Genomic DNA, 17,379 nt, shown 5'->3' on the forward strand with positions numbered 1-17,379 from the left:
TCCGCAATCTTTTTTAAAAAGAGATTTCCACGCGAAAATCTTTAACTTACAGTAACCTTGACATGTTTACAGGCACCTACAAATGCTCTGATTTCAGAGTAAGTTTCTAACTTTGCAGATATATGCATAGGTTTTGTGCACTTTTTATCAATTCAATTACATACGTAAAGTAATCTACTAATTACCTATTTGCCTACTATCAGTTAACATAAAATAATTGTTTCCAAATTTTCTCTTAGCATTAAAATGTTCGAATCAGACCTTTTTTTTAAGCTGCTTGTTTTTTCTGCAACTTACTGTATGCTCATGCGCGCACTTGACGCGCAGCAGCTGCGGCTGTCGAGCATTTAGAAAGACATATTTACATACATATATTGATGCATACATATGTACGATGCCGCGGGCACTCGACTTGACAAAAATTGAAGATTTATCAAATATTGGCAAATAATTCTACGCGAAATATTCCAATATTGTCTATTTTCGAATTGTCGAGAAAATTGGCATATGGGCGGCTCGTTTTATGAATGAAAGTACTTGCTCTTAGAACTATGAGCTCGAATTTATCAATGAATTTTTTGATGATGAGTTTTTGTTGCACAGTACAATAGTTGAAGCTGTTCGGCGCCGCCGCGACTGTTCAGCGCTATGGCAACTAGAATGATGGCCGCTACGCCTGCGTCTATGACAGCATTTTGTTCTTGTAGTCGCTAGGCATAGAATTTTAGCTTTGAACGAATAAAGTGAGTGCCCTGTGTGTGCGGTTGTATGCACATGCATATGTGTATATTAATAAGCATTGTTTTGCTTGAATTCAATTCACATATTTATATTTGCATATGCCATCTTCCTGTGTGCCTGGTAATGAAGCGTTTTGTATACAGAATTTATTGATTTGATCAATTGATATATATGTATATAGATAGGTATAGTTAGGGATCAAGTGTGCATATACGCACATGCACACACGTCGATGCATATGCAGAAGAAGTTGTTTTAGCATTTGCAGGAATTCGATCATTCGAATATTTACACCCTAAATATTGCATGAAATATGATAAGGCGATGCTCGTGAGGTAGGTCATGTTGCTTCAGTGCACATATATGCCTGCAACACTATCTTTAATAAAGATGCAATTGAACTTAGTTGTCCCATATATGCAATACGTTTCTTTGAAGTTTTCCTTTGTTTATTTTAAAGTTTTATACTATTTAGAAAATGCATACATACAAATGTATGTATATTATTATTCCCTGTAAAAAAATGTAAATTGAAAAAAATTTGGTTTGCCAAAGGAACAAATAAATGCATATTCAAATGTAAATACATATGTATGTCGATATACCAAAACACTTGTATGCTATGAATTAATTTCGACTCAAATTATTAGTAAAAATTTTCATCAAATTTGTTTAGTTTTAAATATACTAAAACGCACATACCAAAATGTGAGAGGTCGTTTTATAATGTTTTTTTTTTTTAAATTAAATCAAAACATGATTGTTCTCAAAATTGTTCTAATGACAGTTCAATATATTGTTTATAAGCCATCAAAAGCTTTTGCGTCTCAGTTTTATTGAATTTTTTTTTCTGTTATGGAATTCAAACGTAATAGTGTGACTGCGTTATATTTGGCTGGAAAATCACAACCAGCCATTGTTCGTGACCTCGGTCACCTCAAAGTCAATAAAATGTTTGTGTATCGCACTATAAAACGTTGCAATGATACTGGTAGCATTGCGAGACGCTATGGAGGTGGACCAAAAAACAAACCACATCAACGCCAGAAATGGTTCGGAAAGTGAAGGCCCCACGTGAACGAAATCCACGTCGAAGTGGAAGAAAAATGGCCAAAGAACTGAAAATATCGCAAGACAGCATTCGACGCATATTGAAAAATGAGCTCAAGATCAAGGTTTACAAGTTCCAAAAAGCACACGATCTTTCACCCCAGCAAAAAAAGTTCGGTGCGAAAGAGCAAAGGAATTGTTGTGCTTGCACGAACGTGGCGAATTTCCTAACATTGTGTTTTCTGAAGAAAAAAATTTCCCAATTGAGCAGTTCATAAAAACTCAAAACGATCGTGTTTACTTGACCGAACGCTCATACGAGAATTTGAGCCTACGTATGGCCACTCGAAGCAATTTCCCATCGGAAGTAATGGTTTGGGCCGCAGTGACCGCTGATGGACGCTCTCCAATCGTCGCAGACCATTAATGTTCCAACAGGACTCGGCACCGTCTCATAAAGTTCGTATGAACCAAGAATGGTTCAAAAATCATGTTCCACACTTCATTTCGTCTACACACTGGCTTTCGAATTCGCCAGACGCAAATCCGATGGACTATTCCATCTGGTCCATTTTGGAGAGCAAGGGGAGGACTAAAAAATATGCTAATATGGATGCACTGAAAAAAGCGATTATACGAGAATGAGCCAGAGCCAAAATACCTCCATATCACATTCGTGCAGCATGCAACTCATTTTTTGCCCGTTTGAAGGCTATAGTCAAAGCAAAAGGTGGTCATATCGAGCTAAAGTGAATATACATATATTAAAATTGTAATCATTTTTGAAAAATTTTGTATTTGAAATCAATAAAAGCTAATTTCACACAAAAAAGTTACGGTGTTTTGAATAGGTAACACTTCATATCGTTCACCCTGTATATAATTGGTGTGTACACTCTTTTTGGGTATTTGGCCGAGCTCCTCCTCCTATTTGTGGTGTGCGTGTTGATGTTGTTCTACAAAGGGAGGAACCCAAGAATGATAGAAAGAAGATTGCGCCCATCAGAGAGAACGTGACGTCACGTTTGCTGAGTTGTGCAGTATTGCCAACCATTTGCTCTACGCAATAAATTTAGTGATTTTTTATACCGAAAATGCGAAAATTTTGAAGTTTCGTGTTTGTTTCTTTTTCTTTTAATTTAAAGCTACCGAAACTTTAGGTAAAAAAAAACTGTATTGCTATACAAAAGAAGGTTAAAAAAGGCCACTCTGAGAAGATTTTAGTGCTAATGAAAATTAGTTGGTTTTTATAAAATTTGATATTTTGAAAGTGTGAATTTAATTTTTTGCTCCTTTTAAGGTTATGAAAGAATATTAAATGTCCCTCTCTCAACTCTTCTTAAGATTGAAAACTTTTTACACGTTTTAAAAGGCGTTTGAATTTACTGAATGCGGATTAAAACCATAGAGGTGGGACATAGGGCATCAAGAGGTGTATTCATAGTAAAAATAAGCAACAAAATACCAGAAAATACTAAAGAAACCATACTGACATTTTTACAAAAAGAGTACCTTATCTAGTTACATAACCTCAAATATAGCAAATAAGCCGTTCTCTTAACAAAGAAGTCGTTCGCTTGACAAAAATAACTTATAAATTAAATTGTACATAAGCACAACACATTTATTTAAAAAAAACGCACATTCTAAAGACAATTTGTCACGCATACAAACTTCTTTAAATGATTCAATAAAAATTTGTTGTGTTATTTTCTTTGAATGGGAATTTTAGTGCGTTTTTATAACCAAAGTTAGGCAATACTGCAGTAGCGAGAGAGAGATTTGACTGCCGAAAGCAGAAGAACACCAACAACACCTGCAATCGCGGGCAATGCCACCAGATGTTAAAAAAAGTAAAGCTAAATAAAACTATGTGCATTATTGAACTAATTTAAAAAAATTTATACTTTACAAAATTATAAACATTACTTTTAATTAGAACAGGCTAGAAAAATGTCATGAAGAAAGAACTAAAACTCTCACACTAAATATCAAAAAAAATGCTAAATCAAGTTACGAAAATGGTATCTGGCCACACTGGAGCTAAAATCACGTAACTCGTTGTCAAATTCGCTGAGAGCTAAGTAACGGGACCACGATAGGCGCCATCTCATTATTCTTTCCATCATGGGAGGAACCTATAGTTTCAAGCCGACTCCGAACGGCAAATATTTTTTATGAGGAGCTTTTCCATGGCAGAAATACACTCGGAGGTTTGCCATTGCCTGCAGAGGGGCGACCGCTATAAGAAAAAACTTTTACTTCATTTTGGTGTTTCACCGAGATTCGAACTTACGTTCCTCTCTGAATTCCGAATGGTAGTCACGCACCAACCTATTCGGCTACGGCGGCCACCGTGTGAAATGGCGAAGAAAGATAAATTTTAATGAAATTGTTTTTATCATTATAATGCAATCTTATTTAATATTTTAATATTCAAATTAAATAAAATGTTCCAAAACGTCAACAGGGCGTTATGCCTTAACATTACAAAGTATTAATATTTTACGGATGCAATGTATTTACACAGTATTGATGCGAGACTTTTACATTGTAAACATACCTTTTGGAAAACGCCTTACGTTCAGATATGCATTAATTAGCAATAAATCCACAAAATTAATCTACCCGTTCACATGTGGCTGTCAAGACTGCTTTGAAAGGTTTCTCTTGATAGAAATTGCTTGGGTGGAATATTTTGGAGTTTTCGGTTTGCTTAATTATTATTAATGATATGAAGAAAGGACAAGGATAGAGAATAGCTAATTTAATTACGCAATTGGTAGCTTGTAATAAACAGTTGACGGAAATCCGTAAACGACGTTTACTGAGGTTCCAAAAAATGATGCCAGCAAAACGGCATGTGAAATTTGACATTACATTTTATAACAAGTAATAAGAAGGCAAAGCGTTTATGGACACACGCTGTTTATGTAATATGACTGCATAATTAATAATATTTAACAAAAATATGCCTACAAACCCTTTTTTCCCTGCCGGCGTCCATTTTCTTTAATTTTTACTTTGACGTTTCTCTTTACATTCGTAAAAATAATTATCGGTAACAAAAGGTTGTATTTGTAAAAGTGTGATAATAATCTAAGATTCTTTTATAATCTCAGATTTCGAGGGAGAAATTTTGTATGGGTAATCTCGCTTTTTAATTAAAGATTGGGAGTTAAGCACGAAAAAGTAATAGGACTATGAATAAGTTCGTGCGGTTTTACAACAGATGGCGTAACTTGATTATTATTCCATCGATCCACATTTCCAAACATTCATTGGAGAGCTACTGTCGTAAGGCACAAACGTCAGTATACGTTTTTTATTTGAAGCGTAAACAACGATATTTTTACCACACTTGAAAATGTCGAATTTCGTGCCAAATAATGTGTTTTTGCGGGGAATTCTTCTTCATTATTTTAATATGAAGAAAAAAGCAGCCGAAAGTCATCGTATCTTGGTGGAAGTTTATGGTGAGCATGCTCTATCTGAGCGAACGTGCCAGAAGTGGTTTGCACGCTTTAAAAGTGGTGATTTTGGCTTGGAAGACGAAGAACGCGAGGGTGCGCCGCCAAAGTTCATGGATACCGAATTGGAGGAATTGCTCGATCAAGATCCGGCTCAAACGCAAGAAGAGGTTGCAAAAACTTTGGGGGTTGATCAATCAACCATTTCCAAACGTTTAAAAGCCATGGGAATGATCCGAAAGGTAGGCCATTGGGTGCCGTATGAATTGAAGCCAAGAGACGTTGAACGCCGTTTTATGGCATGCGAACAACTGCTTCAACGGCACAAAAGAAAGGGTTTTTTGCATCGAATTGTGACTGGCGATGAAAAGTGGGTCCATTACGACAATCCAAAACGTCGGGCAACGTATGGATACCCTGGCCATGCTTCAACATCGACGTCGGCGCAGAATATTCATGGCCTGAAGGTTATGCTGTGTATCTGGTGGGACCAGCTGGGTGTTGTGTATTATGAGCTACTGAAACCGAATGAAACGATTACGGGGGATGTCTACCGACGACAATTGATGCGTTTGAGCCGAGCACTGCGAGAAAAACGGCCGCAATACGCCGATAGACACGACAAAGTTATTTTGCAACATGACAATGCTCGGCCACATGTTGCACAAGTGGTCAAAACATACTTAGAAACGCTCAAATGGGATGTCCTACCCCTCCCGCCGTATAGTCCAGACCTTGCGCCATCCGATTACTATCTCTTCCGATCGATGCAACATGGCCTGGCTGACCAGCACTTCCGTAATTACGATGAAGTCAAAAAATGGATCGATTCGTGGATTGCGGCAAAACCGACCGAATTTTTCACAAAGGGAATCCGTGAATTGCCAGAAAGATGGGAAAAAGTAGTAGTAAGCGATGGACAATATTTTGAATATTAAATTTGTAACCATTTTACGTCAATAAAGTTTCAAATTTCGAAAAAAAAACCGCACGAACTTATTCATAGTCCTATTAGATGATCTACTTATATGTGAACGTATTATAAAATGGCATTTCATTTTGAGAGAAAGTCTGGCAGTGACACAAGCAACTGACTTAGCAAGCAAACCACTGAATGTAAAGAAATTAAAAATTTCCAAATACAGTAGGTTCTGTTTTTATGCGGTTTTGAAATAGTGCAGTTTTTTTTTTAATTAAAAAATGCATGTCGACCTATCGGGAATTGTACATATAAACAAGCATAACATAACAAAACATAACAAAAATGCTAACCCTACAAGTACGGAACCGCCTGCATCACCATCCAGATCAGACGTGTACATTTCCTCAAGTGACGGAAGTGATTTTACGCCAAATCCTAAACGAATACGCAACATGTGGGTATTGTCTGATTCTATTTCTGACGATGTAAAATTATTTTTCGATTCTGACGTTTCTTAAATAAAGATATAATTTTCAAAAATACAATTTTTTGTTTATGCGATTTTATTTAATTATTTCAGATTAATGCGGTCTATGGAACGTATCTATAGTTATAACTAGTACCCTTTTTATGGGACTAGTACCCTTTTTTTATGCGATTTTATTATTGTAGATTATTTCAGATTTATGTGGTTCTTAGGACTTTTGAAACGTATCTATAGTTTTACTATAGAACTGGTAGCTTTTTTTATGCTGTTTCTTGCGGAACGTATATACCGCATAAAAACAGAATCTACTGTAGCTATATAAGAACGGGGGATTCACTAAAATAAGTATGTTAGTAGTAAGTATATAATTTTAAGTATTCTAATTATTATTAGTTCTATTATTATTTTCAATTTATTTGTTTTGATTTGTTCATAGTAAGACAAATTCTTGCGGTAGTACATCTTCTTATAATTCTAGAATACGAGGATGGTATACATACATAAAAATGCTACTTAAATTTTAAAACTATTTTAACTATTAAAATTATAGACTAAAACTTAGAATAGTAAGTGAGAAAAAGATGGCGCGAATGGGAGAAGGGAATGGGAATTCAAGGTTAGAAGTAGTTAGAAACTGCAGTTTTAAAACACCTTGCTTGTTTTATAAGCTTTATTGTAGTTGGTATAGAATTCCATAGTTTTATGGCACTAACAAAGAACATGCGTTCTGATTCCAAGTAAGTGTAAGTCGGAACAATCAGATTCAATGCTCGGATGCACTGGCATTGTTTAATGTTTTTATACAGGTACAATGGTTTTTGTGTGTATATTAATTATTGCAAGAACATAAGAGAGCGTATTTTGAGATACGAGTGGAGGTTATGACCAAGAATCTGTTTTGAGTAGATAGATATATGGTCATACTTCATCATTATTTAAATCGACTTGCAATTTATGTTTCGAATTATTATCAAGCTTGCAATATACTAATACAGCGTATGATACATGAGGAACAATTAGTGATCTAACAAGTTTTATTTTAGTTTGCCGTGACAGTAAGTAGGCCGTACAATATACAATATACATACTATGTCATCAAAGTTAATATTTACTTCATTAAGCAATATTAGCGGCAAAGAGATAAGGTCATACTTTGAATGAGAAATAGCAATCGCCTTCGTCTTTGACTCATTTAACCCTCCATTAAGAGCGTGGATTACATATGTTATCCACCCACCTTTAACAAGTAGACAATTAAAAATTAGCTTGAAGATGTCAATTCCTGTTTCAATAGCTGTCTATAATATGCAGAACTACTAATTTAGTACAAAATTAAAAGGGTAGACACAAGATTTGAAGTTAAATACGAGAGGACTACAATTGTAATCCACGCGCCTAATTACGTAACATTTTTTACAGAGTGCACAATTTAAAAGTTTGTCTGTTGGAACACCTAGGTAAGTTATATCATTCCAAAAATATAATTATTTATAAATCTTAGGAATTACGTGTTTTCTTAATCCTGTTAATTATTTTTTCCGATTTAAAAACAATGTGTGGATTTGTTCACGCACCAAGTAGAAGTGGGTACAATGTATTTTCTCAACCTTATTTATAGCATCAAATCTGCAAAGCAGGCACTGTTAGCTTAACGAAAAATACAGATAGAAAAACAAATATTACTACAATATTATTTGTATGTACATGAAATGCTTATTTTTGGTACGGTTACAGAGATCGGATGTTTCTACTGTTATTTTATAAAGAATCCCTGTAGGTATAACAAAGAAAGAATGCCTGTAGGAATAATAAAAAGTATTTTCTATAACTTAAACTAAATGGGGGTTTATGCAGATTCCTGCTGCATACACTAGTATTTTCATAATTAGAGACTATTCACTGAAACAAATATTTCAGTACAGAAAGTAGAATTTTTTTTTTATATAGAGATTGAAATGTCTGATGCAAAAAAAAAAACACCAGTCTAACGGTTAGACGCGATAGAAGTGAAACCTTCCGTAAAACAAACTGAGAGAGAATAAGACGAAAGCAGCATTAGGAGCAAGATAATTATAGGTTCATTATAATATTGCTATAAAGTTCATATTTTATTTTCTTCATTTTATTATTATTCATCCTCAATGTTTTCAATTTCAACAAATGATACGAGTGGCTTATGATAGCTAAAATATGATACAAATGCTTTGGTTTTTGATCGTGTTGTCGATTCAGTGCGATTGTTACACATTTTTAAATTGAATGTTGTATTGAGAACGTCAATTAAAGGAACCGCTGTGTCCAATGCAAAATTTACGTTAAAATCGCCACTTAAAATCATTGGAACTTTATCGTAATCTTTTCTAAGTATCCGCGATACTTCTGGTGTATACTTTATTAAATTTTCGTGAATGAATTCCGTGATGCTATATATTGATTTTTTTTTCTGTCGATATTCACGACACTTTTCTGCATTATTTTTCGGCATAATTGCGGTAAATATTTAAAAATTAAAATATTTACGAATATAAAAATACACACGCGGTTGCTATTATGAGCGTCCCCAGCAAAACCTGCGTAACCGAAACTCTAACACAATTACATTTTTTTGAATGTTACAAACACATATGCACGCAGGTTTTGCTGGGGTGTGACCGAAACTCTAACACAATTACACATATGCACTCGTATTTGTTTGAAAATCGACTTTTTTTTTTGGTTCTCCGTCACCTTTGGAAAATGTGTAAACAGTAAGCAAACTTTATTCATATATTTTTCCTCATTTTTGCATCAGTAAAATTAAACAAACGCCGTAGCCGAATGGGTTGGTGCGTAACTACTATTCTGAATTCACAGAGAGAACGTCAGTTCGAATCTCGGTGAAAACACCAAAATTAAGGAAAACTATTTTTCTAATAGCGCTCACCCCTCAGCAGGCAATGGCAAAACACCGAGTGTATTTCTGCCATGAAAAAAAGCTCCTCATAAACATATCATAAAATAAAAAAATAAAATAACTGTATACAAAAAATTTTTTTCTTGTGATTCGAACCAAGGATTTTGGATCGGAAGCTCACATTGCTAGCCGCTCGGCTATCGCGCTATGCTGTCGGCGCTGGCCTAAAAGTTATTTAGTTCGTCGCTACGTGTATATGTAATATTCGTAGCCAAGAGTGTCGCTTTTTTCGTTTCACTTTTTCTCAAATCCCTCCCAACGATTCTAAAGAAGTTTTCACTTCAAAAGCTCCTCATAAACATATCATAAAATAAAAAAATAAAATAACTGTATAAAAAAAATTTTTTTCTTGTGATTCGAACCAAGGATTTTGGATCGGAAGCTCACATTGCTAGCCGCTCGGCTATCGCGCCATGCTGTCGGCGCTGGCCTAAAAGTTATTTAGTTCGTCGCTACGTGTATATGTTATATTCGTAGCCAAGAGTGTCGCTTTTTTCGTTTCACTTTTTCTCAAATCACTCCCAACGATTCTAAAGAAGTTTTCACTTCAAAAATTCGTTTGAAACATAGCACAGATCCTGCTGTTGGACGAAATGGTTAGATGAGCTTTCTAGCGAAGAGGAAGGTTCAATAGATAAAGCAGATGAAGATGAACTAAAGGACAACGTCGTAGAAAGTAGCGATCATCAAACAGACTCTGAAACACAACTTTCTTCGGCGGAAGAAGGAGATATTATACACTGACGCAAAATACATCCAAACGACTTGGTTTTCAGTGGGGAGCAAAGCGAGTAGCATATTCATTGATTAGGGAAATTCCTAATGATTGGAAACTTTCTTCAAACTCCTGGAAGAAAAACTATCACAAAGAATGTTTACATTTAAATCTCCACACACAATAATATGTTCATAGGAGATGTGGAATTCCGCTAATCTATCAAATATCACTGAGAGGTAATTTCTATTGCTAAGGTTGTAAATGCATGCAACATAACATTTGGTATTATTATCATAAAATTCAACAAAAATGTATTCGACTTCTTGAAAATGATCTGATCTGCAGATCTCTTTCCATTTAAAATTATTTTTAAAATATAAAGCAATGCCACCTCCTCGAGTCTTCGTAGTCCGATCGCATCTAATAATAGTGCCGCACAGAAAATATAGGGTATATTCAGAAACGCATTATAAATGCGCAGTAATTGCAGCGCTGGCAGCACTGCCAATGTGACAAGTATTAAAATTTGATTGGCAGTATTAAAATTTTTCCTGCAAATAATGCGCGACGTTTGATACAAAAATGGCGTTTTGGAACGCGAAGCATTTGCAGTACTGCCATATTTGCATTTCTGAACGCATTTCCAACACTGCAAAAGTACGTTGCGCATTATAATGCGTTATTGAATATACCCATACATTACTATCAATATATGTATGTACTCTTTAAACCATGTCTCTGTAATACATATCAAGTCAATGCACAAATTATGAAAAACAAAATTTAGATATGTAGTAAATTTTTCAGCATTCAAACTTCGCGCTTTCAACTGACAGACATTAAACCCATTGTAGCGATTAGAAATGAGTTTAAGCATTCCTCTTGCATGTTCTTTGTCTACTTGTTTTGCTATTTCATTACACATTGACAGTTTATAGTTTGGAGGATACGCAAGGTGGAGGAATTTAAATAAAGCAAGGGGATAATGAGATAAATAGAAATGAGATCAAAATAAAAAAGATTACATTGCCAAGAATATGTAAAGTACAAATGAGATGAAAGAAATAGAAATGGGACTAAAATAAAAATGATTACAATGCAAAGCAAAGAATTAGAAAAACATAAATGTCAAATATGAGAATAAACTCAACGCAGACATAGCATTAATAATATTTGTTGTGTTTTACGTTTTTATTGTTAATAACCTTCAAATTCAAACTCGACTGCAATTCAATTCTAGCGTGTGTAATATATATTTCAAGGAATTTTATCGATTTTCTTCTGTTTTACAATGTTGTATTTCGGAGTAATAGTTTAGAGGCAGAGTTACCAGCGGATTAAACTTGAATAGTCAACTTGAATTAAAACAATGCTGCCACTTATTACTTTAACACTTTCCCTTGTTAATTAAAGTTGAATCTTAAGTCATAAAATAATATTAATAATGAAAGCAGCAAAAAAAAAAAATCTTAATATACAATACATCATAAATACATATATCTACGATAGTCCCATTTTTATACAAAGAATCTTCAAACGGGTTCTTGGTAGCGGCTTCGTCATAATATCAGCTGTGTTTTGGATCCGTGGAAACTCGTTCAATTCCCAGTCGCCCTTTGGAAATTTTATCCCGGATGAAAAAGTGTTTCATTGCTATATGCTTCGTTCTGCGGTGGAACTCTGGATTCTGTGCAAGTCTCACCGCTGCATTGTTGTCAACTTGAACAATAGGGACATGTTTTAGTTTTACGATTGCACGAAAAAGTCGACTTAACCAAATGGCTTCTTTGGCTGCCTTGCTTGCTGCTATAATTTCTGCTTCCGTCGTGGAGCTCGCTACCCCTGTCTGCCGTTGACTTAGCCAGGAAATTGCTCCTCCTGGGTATTTGACGATGACTCCAGAAGTTGAACGACCTGTTCTCAAACATCCTCCAAAATCTGCATCGCTGTAAACTTCCAGAATACCTCTTTCCTTGTTTCGTTGATAAACTAGGCCCAAATCTAAAGTTCCTGCTATGTATCGAAAAATTGTCTTGCCTCGGACGATATCTTCAGAGGAGGGGTTCTCCAGGGATCTGGATACAAAGCCTACGCTGTATGCCAGATCAGGTCTTGAACCAAGCATGAGATACATTAGATTTCCGACTGCCTGTCGGTAGGGAAACTTCTCTGACTTATGATCATCTTTCCCTGGTCCCAAAGTTTCTGAGTTTTTGAGAATTGGAGTTGAGATCGGCTTGCATTCTGAAAAATTAAACTTCTCTAAAATTTTTCTTGCATAAGAATATTGACAGATTTTAATGAAGTTTTCCTCTTGTTGAATTTCTAATCCTAAAAAGTAGTCAGCTCTCTTTGAAGTAATTTTAAATTCCGATTCCAACTCTTTTATGAAAAACTCCAGATTTCGTGGATCTGTAGCTGCAACTAAGCCGTCATCCACATAAATAACAAGTATGAGTTTATTGCCCTCTTTCTCTGAACCTAACCTGAAATCCTATTGTAGTTTTTTCAGGAATCTCCCAATACGCTTGTTCCAACATCTTGGTGCTTGCTTCAGACCATAAAGGCTTCTTTTGAGCTTACAGACTTGGTTGGTTCCATCTCCGTATCCTTGGGGCTGTTCCATAAAAACAGTTTCTTCAAGTTCTCCATATAAAAACGCTGTAGAGACGTCAAACTGTTTTAAAAACATATGCTCGTTTGCTGAAATGCTCAAAATTGATCGAATCGTTCCTAATTTTGCAACCGGACTAAAAGTTTCGCTGTAGACTATGCCATGTCGTTGACTGAATCTCTTGACCACGAGTCTTGCTTTGTACTTGTTGATTGTGCCGTCAGGATTCTTTTTCAAACGAAAAACCCACTTGCATGGAATCGCCTTTGCACCTGAAGGAAGTTCTGACATGACCCAGGTCTGATTCTCATTTAAAGAGGCGATTTCCTGTTCCATGGCCTTTTTCCACTCATTTTTGTCCACACTTTGCAAAGCATCTTCAAATGTTTCAGGATCTTCAGTGATGTTGGCAAACTGCTCTATTGTGAAAACATAATCTTTGAGCTGTTTCGGTTTCGAAATCGTTGACCTATCTCTCAATTTTCTTTCTGCTGGTAATTTTGAGCTTTCTTCTTCTTCTGAATCGGACTCATTTCCAGTTTCATACTCTTCTTCGCTACTCAGATCTTCTTCAGAGCCACATGTCTGCTTAGTCTTCAATGATGAACTTCTTCTTTCTTCAATGTAGTCCTAACCATCGTTCTCGACATCTCTCATTGGTAGTTTGACTTCTTCTTCACATTCTTTTGGCTTCTCTTCAAATTGGAAGTCTCTTGACAAAATTACCTTGTGTTCTTCCTGAACGTAAATTCTGTATCGCTCGTCCTGGTCGTATCCTACAAGGAATCCTCTCACTGCTTTCTTGTCCATCTTCTTTCTCTTCTCAACTGGAATGTGAGCACAGCAGGAAGATCCGATAATGCGCAAGTGCTTCAGCCTTGGTTTCTTGTTCATCCACAGTTCATAAGGACTAACACCGTCTGCAGACGATTTTCCCGTTCTGTTGAGAATATAAATTGCTGACGTCACCAATTCTGCCCATATTGAATTCGGAAAAACAATCTCAGAATTTGAGTACTTGAAAGTTCTCGCCATCTCGACGATAGTACGGTTTTCACGCTCACTGCCGCCATTTTGCTCAGGCGTGTACGGCGCTGTCAGTCTCTGCGTGATTCCGTTTTCTGCTAGGATGCCCTTGACTTCTTCACAATCGAACTCTCCTCCATTGTCACTGAGTAGCTCTTCAATGCTGTGCCCAAGTGTCTTTGCATGTGCTAAAAACTGTTTTAACATAACTTTAACATCTGATTTATGCTTAATTACGAAGCCATAACGAAACTTTGTGTAGCTATCTTTGAACACAACTAGAAATCGTTTTTTACTAAAGGATTCGCAAAATGGGCCTACAACGTCTGTTGAAACAAGTTCTCCTGGTTTCGTTGCCTTTACTCTAGTGCCGAATGGTAGGCGATGTGCTTTACCAAAAACACAGGGCTCACATATGTCTCTTACCATCTTCACGTTGACTCCCAGTTCCCTCTTCAGTAGCTCGCTTACGTGCCGCTTGTCCTGATGACCCCACCGCTCGTGGTACAGCTGCAGCGTAGAAGAATCTGCTTCAGCTACGTTGATCCTCTCTTCTTTCTCATGTATAACTGGTTCAATAGCTGCCTTGTACAAAGTTCCACACACTTCGCGATTTCCGCAAAGCACTGTGCTTCCATTGACCTCTAGCCAACACTTCGTAGCTGTGGAACCGAATTGACTGTCGCTGTTTCTGTCTTGGGCTGCTAAGACTGAAAAAAGATTCTTTGAAATTTTTGGTACAAACCAAACATCTTTCAAAATCATTTTTAATGTTTTTTCCCTTGTAAAAGACAAAATTTCAATGGTTCCTTTTCCGACTGCTTGAAGTGCTTCTTTACCAGCAGCTTTTATGGTACACGGACTCTGAAACTTCTCAAATTCGATGAATAGATCCGGACAATTTGTCACATGCTTTGTGGCTCCATTGTCAATCCACCACCCTGTAGAATTCCTCCCCGTTGCGCCGATATCTTCACTGATGCTAACAAGAGCTACATCCGTATCCAATGCGTTGCTCTGAGGATCGGCTTGTGCCTTATTTTTCGGTGGTCGTCCGTCTGTAATCCACTTTTTACATGTTTTAACCCAGTGTCCTTTTTTCTTACAGTAGTCACAAGTGCTATACTTCTTCTTTTCAAAGGACGTTTTTGCGAGTAGAGCCTCGTCGGTGACTTTTTTAGTGTCTACAATCTTTCTGAAATTTCTTTCATACATGCACAACTGAGATATTAATTCATCAAAAGTTTTACTTTCATCTTTGGATAGCAACATCCAACTAGATTGAAAATTGTCAAAATCACTCGGCAAAATCTGCAGCGTTTTACAAACTAAAAGCAAATCAGGTAATGCATTCTCGTTTCGAGCCTTCAGCCCAATGTTCAACTCATTCCACAAACTTTTCAACTTTGCGACGTGCGTACTTACATCATCTCCACGCGCCCAGCTAAATGCAAAAAATTCTGTGCAAATCTTGAACAGCTGATCCTTCGACGATGCCTCGAACTGCTGTTTCAATGCTTCCCACGCCTCGTACGCAGATTCCTTGTCCATGATTTTCTCGTATACCGCGTCTGTTACTGAACTTGAAATCATTGATTTTGAATAGCTGTTAGCCTTGCGGTAGAAATCGCACTTCCTTTTGTGCTCCTGCGCATCTTTATCACTAGCTCCTTCCCCCAAAGGTCTTGGCTTAGTTAATGTATTATCGATAACCTCCAACGCTCCTTCGTGGTAGTCTAGCATATCGCGCATTTTTCTTTTCCATATAGGCCAGTCTGACTCACCAGCTAAGGGCTTTATGTGCTTCGCCAAATCCATTTCTTCGTCAATGCTTAGATTACTTTTCTAGCCACGCCCTGATCACACTCGACTAATGAATTATTAATTGCTCTCGTTTTTACGTACTTGACCCATAACCTGTTGTGTTTTACGTTTTTATTGTTAATAACCTTCAAATTCAAACTCGACTGCAATTCAATTCTAGCGTGTGTAATATATATTTCAAGGAATTTTATCGATTTTCTTCTGTTTTACAATGTTGTATTTCGGAGTAATAGTTTAGAGGCAGAGTTACCAGCGGATTAAACTTGAATGGTCAACTTGAATTAAAACAATGCTGCCACTTATTACTTTAACAATATTATTGTACATAACGCAGTCTAAATAAATGGTTTTGTTTTTACATATTAGCAGCTGCAATGCTCTTTATACTCGTTTTTTCAGTTACTATTACAGCATCAGTTTGGGGTCGGGCAAACACTTGCCCACGAACAGAGAGAACTGATGATATGCTGAAAACAGTGAAGACCGCACGGAATCCCTTACCGCAGTCCCTTACCGTGCACAAAAACTCACCCCCGAGAACAACTGCGTTCTTTTAATTACATATTTACACAATACATCGGCTTGTGTGTATCTACACAATGTAGCCATTGATATTTTTGCTTACACACTTTTTCACACATCCATTCATTGTTTAATAAGCCAAAGCCAAAAACCAACAAATGCAAATAGTTCATTTATCTATAATTAATATTATTCAACAGTATTTTTAAGCTATTTTAACAAAAATTATCATTTTTCTAAGCTTATTTTGTAAATGATTTCGAAATGTACTGCTTGGCAACACTGTGTGGTGAGAGAGCAATCAGCTGGGTCGGTATTACGGGATTTTTTAACACTCGTGAAATAAAATCTACGATACGGAAGGAAGGAACTTTTCATATACATAGGGTTCTCATTAGTTTGTTCGGAACAGCTGAGTCGGGATTGCGTTTACGGTGTTCACTGTTTTCAGCATTACTTTGTACTGAAGGCGTTTGCGGGGATGGTGACAATTTGTTCAAGGCCGTTGTTCGTGTTGACATTTTTGGCATGTTAGTAAAATCAAACAATTTAACTGGTGAAACAACACGGTTTTTTCACAGTATTTCAAGTAGTTGTATTAAACTTTATTATGATTTTGATTTACCCGGACAAAAGAACCGTTTTAAAGGATTTACGTAGTTTTTTAGCAAACTAACACTCAGTGGATTAAATAAAAATCCGGATTAAACTGCAAATACTCAAAAACACGTCTACTCTGTCTGCTGATACATTTATATGTTGTTAATTCTTTTTCTAAGTAATGTTATTAATTCTAATTATTGTGAATTAGAATACTTAAATTTATTTTCTATTCTATTCTAATTATTATTAATTATAATATTATTCCTATTATTTAGTTAATTGAAAAAACAAAAATGCATTTTCTTGATGGGAGAACTGTAGAGTCGTTAATTTTGCTGTAATGGAATTGCCCGGGATATTTGACATGCACCTAGGTGACCCTTGGGGGTTAATTTTATGCTTTTAATTCAAGAGATTTGACTATATGGAGCATTTGAATCCACCATAGA

The 17,379-nt window shown here is 36.1% G+C and overlaps 2 protein-coding genes across 5 annotated transcripts in view; one reads left to right on the forward strand and one right to left on the reverse strand.

The window, feature by feature from the left end:
- Window positions 1–17,379, forward strand: part of LOC128861159 (leucine-rich repeat-containing protein 15) — an 89,001-nt gene that overhangs the window by 70,859 nt on the left and 763 nt on the right. The window lies entirely within an intron of this gene.
- The window catches only part of LOC128861158 (uncharacterized), a 114,861-nt gene that overhangs the window by 35,402 nt on the left and 62,080 nt on the right, over window positions 1–17,379 (reverse strand). The window lies entirely within an intron of this gene.

This window comes from Anastrepha ludens, chromosome 4 (genome assembly GCF_028408465.1).
Source record: "Anastrepha ludens isolate Willacy chromosome 4, idAnaLude1.1, whole genome shotgun sequence".
In the NCBI taxonomy this organism is placed as follows: Eukaryota; Metazoa; Arthropoda; class Insecta; order Diptera; family Tephritidae; genus Anastrepha; species Anastrepha ludens.